The sequence below is a fragment of the Neoarius graeffei genome, chromosome 28 (assembly GCF_027579695.1).
Source record: "Neoarius graeffei isolate fNeoGra1 chromosome 28, fNeoGra1.pri, whole genome shotgun sequence".
NCBI lineage: Eukaryota > Metazoa > Chordata > Actinopteri > Siluriformes > Ariidae > Neoarius > Neoarius graeffei.
In genome coordinates, this window is record NC_083596.1 from 16,352,007 (window position 1) to 16,358,738 (window position 6,732).

At 45.0% G+C, this 6,732-nt stretch overlaps 1 long non-coding RNA gene across 1 annotated transcript; it reads left to right on the forward strand.

Moving 5' to 3' along the window:
- Positions 1 to 372: 372 nt before the first annotated feature.
- LOC132875624 (uncharacterized) lies at positions 373 to 1,612 on the forward strand. The gene is made up of 2 exons (XR_009651848.1): positions 373 to 1,056; positions 1,177 to 1,612. It is a non-coding gene; the product is annotated as an uncharacterized LOC132875624 (long non-coding RNA).
- The last annotated feature ends 5,120 nt before the right edge of the window (positions 1,613 to 6,732 follow it).

Consider the following 6,732-nt stretch of genomic DNA (forward strand, 5'->3'; position numbering starts at 1 on the left):
GAATGTGAATGGTTGTCTGTGTCTATGTGTCAGCCCTGTGATGACCTGGCGACTTGTCCAGGGTGTACCCCGCCTTTCACCCGTAGTCAGCTGGGATAGGCTCCAGGATAAAGCAGCTAGAGATAATGAGATGAGATGAGATTTATATACGCTGCTGGCCCTGAGGCACAAATTTCGTTTACATGTGTAACATGCAAATGATAATAAAGAACCTTGACCTTGATTTGCAAATCATCACGTTCTGTTTTTAGTTACATTTTACACAGTGTCCAAACTTTTTCTGATATGAATATATGATTACATTTTTATAGGCTACATCATATTACACCCTTCACTAATTTGATATTGTTTGACCCTTAAAGTTACACTTACACACACACATTTATTTTGCCACGTAAACCACCACACTGATTTTGCATCAAGATAGTAACCTCTAGGAGATAAACCCATTCATTTATTTACAGTAACTGCTTCAATCTGGTCAGGGTCATGGTGGATCTAGAGCCTGCTATTGGAGCACAGGGTGGGAATACACACTAAATGGGAGACCATCACTTGGCAATATACACATATTGTATATTCATACCTCATAGTCACTGCCAGGCTTGAGGTGAACCATGTTTTGGTTGACTTGGCCAGAATCGCAGCAGTAGGATGGCTGGTTCCTTTCTGCACACTCACACACATTCATACCTGTGGGCGATTTAGAGTAGCCAGTTAACCTAACTGCATGTCTTTGGACTCTGCAGGAAACTGGAGCACCCAGAGGAAACCCACGCAGACATGGGGAGAACATGCAAACTTCACACAGAAAGGCCCCCGTTGGCCACTGGGCTTGAACCCAGAACCTTCTTGCTGTGAGGCAACAGTGCTAACCATTGCACCACCATGCTGCCCAATATTAATACCTAGTAGCCAATCCACCTACTTGCATGTTTTTCAGAGATGGATGGAAACCAGAGAAACTGGAGGAAACCCACACAGGATAATGTGCGAAACTCCACTCAGAGATTCACCTGAGCTGAGGCTCAAACCAGGAATGTTGTCCAGCCCAATGTAGGTAGTGCAAATAGTATTTTGCAGAAGCAATTATTTTTAATGCTTTTTAAAAACAAAGCTAAAACAGTTTTACAGCATATAATCATAACTTTCATTTCTGTGTTATCCCTGCGATAGACTGGTGACCTGTCCAAGGTGTAACCCAGGCAGCTGAAACTGGCTCCAAAGTCAGCTGGGATTGGTTCCGGCTTCCCCCATGACCCTGATGGATAAGCACTATAGACAATAGATGGATAGATGCATAATCAGATCAGTCTGGATGGCAATTGTAGGTTTACAATTTGCAGTTGCATTATAAGTGTTATTCAACACCAGAACCCTGCTGGATATCATAAAGTGGCTTAAATTTAAAATGCCACATTTCCAAATTAAATATAGACAGTTAATAAGTTTTATTTTACTATGTCAAGTTTGGAATAAAATTTGTGTGTCGCTTCGTGAAACCCAAATACCCCCTATTACATGTGTTCTAGCTATAGAAGGCAATTAGTATTGAACCTGCTGTCAGGTCTCTAAAATAAACATTAAAGGGGAAAAACCTACATGCACAAGACACTGTATCATCATTTGTTGCCAATCCATTCACAGTGGTATAAAATGCTGAAAGTATTTTTAGTTTAAGCATTATTATTTTGGTTGCATCAATTCCTGTTCAGTCTCGTTATCTGTAAGGTAGCGAGATAGCACAGTCTAAGCACTCCAAGTCCTCCAGGGCCAGAAATCCATGAATCACCATTCAAATTTCCTCACTTTTAATGCTTATATAAATTATTCATCTGCTCAGGCCTTCATTCACCCATCCATCCATCCATCCATCCATCCATCCATCCATCCATCCATCCATCCATCAAGTCCTTCCCTTTTTCACCAGCTGACCAGTGCTGAGCCATAAACACACATCCAGCTGTCAGGCACAAAGTAGGGCAGCTCTCAGAAGGCTCACAGTTACCGTACATCTAAGAAGTGAACTATGGCTTCTTAATTCTATCTTGCTCAACCTTCACCAGAAAATGAAGCCATAGAGGTTTGGAAAAAATAACAATTTCCAGGACTCAGCAATAAGGATTCCATGACTGCATGAAGGCTTGTTATGATGTGTTGAAATGAGGATATCCATGTTCTTTCAGTGATAGACACATCACTAGACATACAGAAGTAGTGATGATTCCAGGACTCATATATTCTAATTAATAGCAAATAATTTCCCTAATCCTTGCCATAGGCTTGTAGGTTATCAAGCTCCAAAATGACAAGCTAATGCCAAGCTCAGACTACACGAATTCAGCATGATTTTGTCTAGGAAGACAAATTTCCAGCAACAGGCCTGAATATGAATATCTGGAACAACGAATGGGCCATGGAGCGTGACATCTCATCTCATCTCATTATCTCTAGCCGCTTTATCCTTCTACAGGGTCGCAGGCAAGCTGGAGCCTATCCCAGCTGACTACGGGCGAAAGGCGGGGTACACCCTGGACAAGTCGCCAGGTCATCACAGGGCTGACACATAGACACAGACAACCATTCACACTCACGGTCAATTTAGAGTCACCAGTTAACCTAACCTGCATGTCTTTGGACTGTGGGGGAAACCGGAGCACCCGGAGGAAACCCACGCGGACACGGGGAGAACATGCAAACTCCGCACAGAAAGGCCCTCGCCGGCCCCAGGGCTCGAACCCAGGACCTTCTTGCTGTGAGGCGACAGCGCTAACCACTACACCACCGTGCCGCCGGAGCGTGACATAATCAAAGAAAATTGATGTGGTGTCTGGGAGTCCCCACAGCACCTCGACAAAATGTGAGACTTTTCTGTATTTTCTCATCTAGTTTGACAACACCTACTGTATGATATGTTTCTCAATAGCCATGATTGGCAATTTCTTGACCCTGCTCCCCAACAACACGCAAGGACGTGAGCAATGATTGGTTGGGATCAAACTTGTAGTGTTGCCAGTCTCTCAACCAAGACACGGCAAGAACTTATGGCACCATGATCACGTAATCTGACATCGTGACCATCGTGAAAGATGAAAATATCATGCAGTCTGATCCCAGCATAACTGTGCACTTAGGACCACTACTGGAAAAAAGGAGTAAAACAGCACCTCAGCTAATTTATTACAGCATGCTGAACTCTCAAATATAATTTGCCCAATTGCTGGAAAGTTAAATTATCAGTACTCCATTGTCGTCATCACTGCCGAACCCAATCTGGGCTTGAGGCAAACCAGACTTGGCCAGAATTGCAGCAATCGGGTGGCCAGTTCCTTTCTGCGCACTCACACAGGCAATTTAGAGTAGCCAGTTAACCTAACTGCATGTCTTTGGACTGTGGGGGAAACCGAAGCAAACCCACACAGGCACGGGGAGAACATGCAAACTCAATACAGAAAGGCCCCCATCAGCCACTGGGCTCGAACCCAGAACCTTCTTGCTGTGAGGTGACAGTGCTAACCACTGCACCACCGTGGTGCCCACTATTAGTACACCAAATCAAGTAAAGAAACAAAGAAAGAAAGAAAAGTCAAGCAGACATGACATTACTTTCTGGTTTACAGTTTCCACAGCCATCCTATATTTAATTTATCTCCACCACTTCTCACTGTTCTCCTTCCTTCTTTCCTCTTTCTCTCATTTCCTCTTTCTTTCTTGACTTCCTGGTAAGTAGGTCCTCTGAATGTGTTCGTGCGTGCACAAATTCATCACACAAATGATGAGAATACTAATGAGATGGAGCCTGTTTAGAGGAAGTTCTGAAATTTTGCTGTACACCGGATATTGGGAGATTCAGGAAGTTCCTACATTTTGACTTTATAATTACTATGTCATTAGGATTTGGAGGGTGATAGGGCAGGCCCTTGTCTGCCCTGCAGCCATGCCTCTGTTCAGTAAAGACTGGTAATCTTAATCATGATAGTATAATTCAATGGATCACTTTTAGAAGCTTTATACATTCAGTCACTGAAGGCTGACTGATGTAAATTTACAGCCATGAAGTACATAGTATCTGTGATATGGCCATGACAATGAATGTCATTCTGGAACTGGGAAACATTGTGGGTATGTTTCAGATAATTTTGGTTATTGTTTAAAAATCAGTAAGGAATAAAACATGACAGGACGTGATATTATAGGAACGTAACCAACGACAGGGTTGTGTGATGTGGCTCAAATGTGCAACCTGAAGTATTTATTCTTTTATGCCACAGCAATTTGCCAACCATTACAATTTATAATTTATTAATTTAATGTTATTTGTCACAGGGTGGGCGGCACGGTGGTGTAGTGGTTAGCGCTGTCGCCTCACAGCAAGAAGGTCCTGGGTTCGAGCCCCGGGGCCGGCGAGGGCCTTTCTGTGTGGAGTTTGCATGTTCTCCCCGTGTCCGCGTGGGTTTCCTCTGGGTGCTCCGGTTTCCCCCACAGTCCAAAGACATGCAGGTTAAGTTAACTGTTGGCTCTAAATTGACCGTAGGTGTGAATGTGAGTGTGAATGGTTGTCTGTGTCTATGTGTCAGCCCTGTGATGACCTGGCGACTTGTCCAGGGTGTACCCCGCCTTTCGCCCGTAGTCGGCTGGGATGGGCTCCAGCTTGCCTGCGACCCTGTAGAAGGATAAAGCGGCTAGAGATAATGAATGAATGAATGAATAATTTAATGTTATTTGTCACAGGGTGGGCGGCACGGTGGTGTAGTGGTTAGCGCTGTCGCCTCACAGCAAGAAGGTCCTGGGTTTGAGCCCCGGGGCCGGCGAGGGCCTTTCTGTGTGGAGTTTGCATGTTCTCCCCGTGTCCGCGTGGGTTTCCTCCGGGTGCTCCGGTTTCCCCCACAGTCCAAAGACATGCAGGTTAGGTTAACTGGTGACTCTAAATTGACCGTAGGTGTGAATGTGAGTGTGAATGGTTGTCTGTGTCTATGTGTCAGCCCTGTGATGACCTGGCGACTTGTCCAGGGTGTACCCCGCCTTTCGCCCGTAGTCAGCTGGGATAGGCTCCAGCTTGCCTGCAACCCTGTAGAAGGATAAAGCGGCTAGAGATAATGAATGAATGAATGAATGAATGAATGTCACAGGGTGGCGTAGTGGTTAGCAGAGCAAGAAGGTTCTGGGTTTGAGACCAGTGGTCAACGGGGGCCTTTCTGTGTGGATTTGCATGTTCTCCCCGTGCCTGCATGGGTTTTCTCCGGGTGCTCTGGTTTCCCCCACAGTCCAAAGACATGCAAGTTAGGCTAATTGGTGCTCTAAATTGACCATAGGTGTGAATGTGAGTGTGAATGGTTATTTGTCTCTGTGGGTCAGTCCTGTGATGATCTGGCGACTTGTCCAGGGTGTACCCCGCCTCTCGCCCAGAGTCAGCTGCGATAGGCTCCAGCTTGCCTGTGACCCTGCACAGGATAAGCAGTTATGGATAATGGATGGATATTTGTCACATTTTTTAATTGTTTATTATTACCTTTATTGTTGTAGAACACTCAAGTCAAGTCAAGTTTATTCGTATAGCGCTTTTAACAATAAACATTGTCGCAAAGCAGCTTTACAGAATTTGAACAACTTAAAACATGAGCTAATTTTATCCCTAATCGATCCCCAATGAGCAAGCTTGTGGTGATGGTGGCAAGGAAAAACTCCCTCAGACGACATGAGGAAGAAACTTCGAGAGGAACCAGACTCAAAAGGGAACCCATCCTCATTTGGGCAACAACAGACAACATGACTATAACATTAGCAGTTTTAACATGAAGTCAGTTTCGTTGATGTTATAAACTCTTCATTGATGGAAACTTGAGTGCAAAACTGTTCATGACAACTGCGGTCCTAAAGTTAGCAAGTCAACTGTAGTCCTCAGCCATAAAAGCATCACTGTAAGTGTCCAGAGCGTCTTTCAAGTATGACTTTCAACTGTCCATAAAGGGCCGTCCTCTACAGGAGCGATGTGATGAGACTCCGACCAGACACAGGGCATCAGGATGGACAAGTTAGTTCCTATTATCACTTACATTAGCCAGCCTCCATATTATTGAGTTAATAAGTCAAAAATATATACAGTACTGTGCAAAAGTCTTAGGCACCCTATTTTTTTCATACAAACTTTCATTTCATCTCATTATCTCATTCATTATCATCATCTCATTATCTCTAGCCGCTTTATCCTTCTACAGGGTTGCAGGCAAGCTGGAGCCTATCCCAGCTGACTATGGGCAAAAGGCGGGGTACACCCTGGACAAGTTGCCAGGTCATCACAGGGCTGACACATAGACACAGACAACCATTCACACCTACGGTCAATTTAGAGTCACCAGTTAACCTAACCTGCATGTCTTTGGGGGAAACCGGAGCACCCGGAGGAAACCCACACGGACACCATGCAAACTCCACACAGAAAGGCCCTCGCTGGCCACGGGGCTCGAACCTGGACCTTCTTGCTGTGAGGTGACAGCGCTAACCACTACACCACCGTGCTGCCCCATACAAACTTTCATTCATTCATTCATTCATTATCTCTAGCCGCTTTATCCTTCTACAGGGTCGCAGGCAAGCTGGAGCCTATCCCAGCTGACTATGGGCGAAAGGCGGGGTACACCCTGGACAAGTCGCCAGGTCATCACAGGGCTGACACATAGACACAGACAACCATTCACACTCACATTCACACCTACGGTCAATCCAGAGTCACCA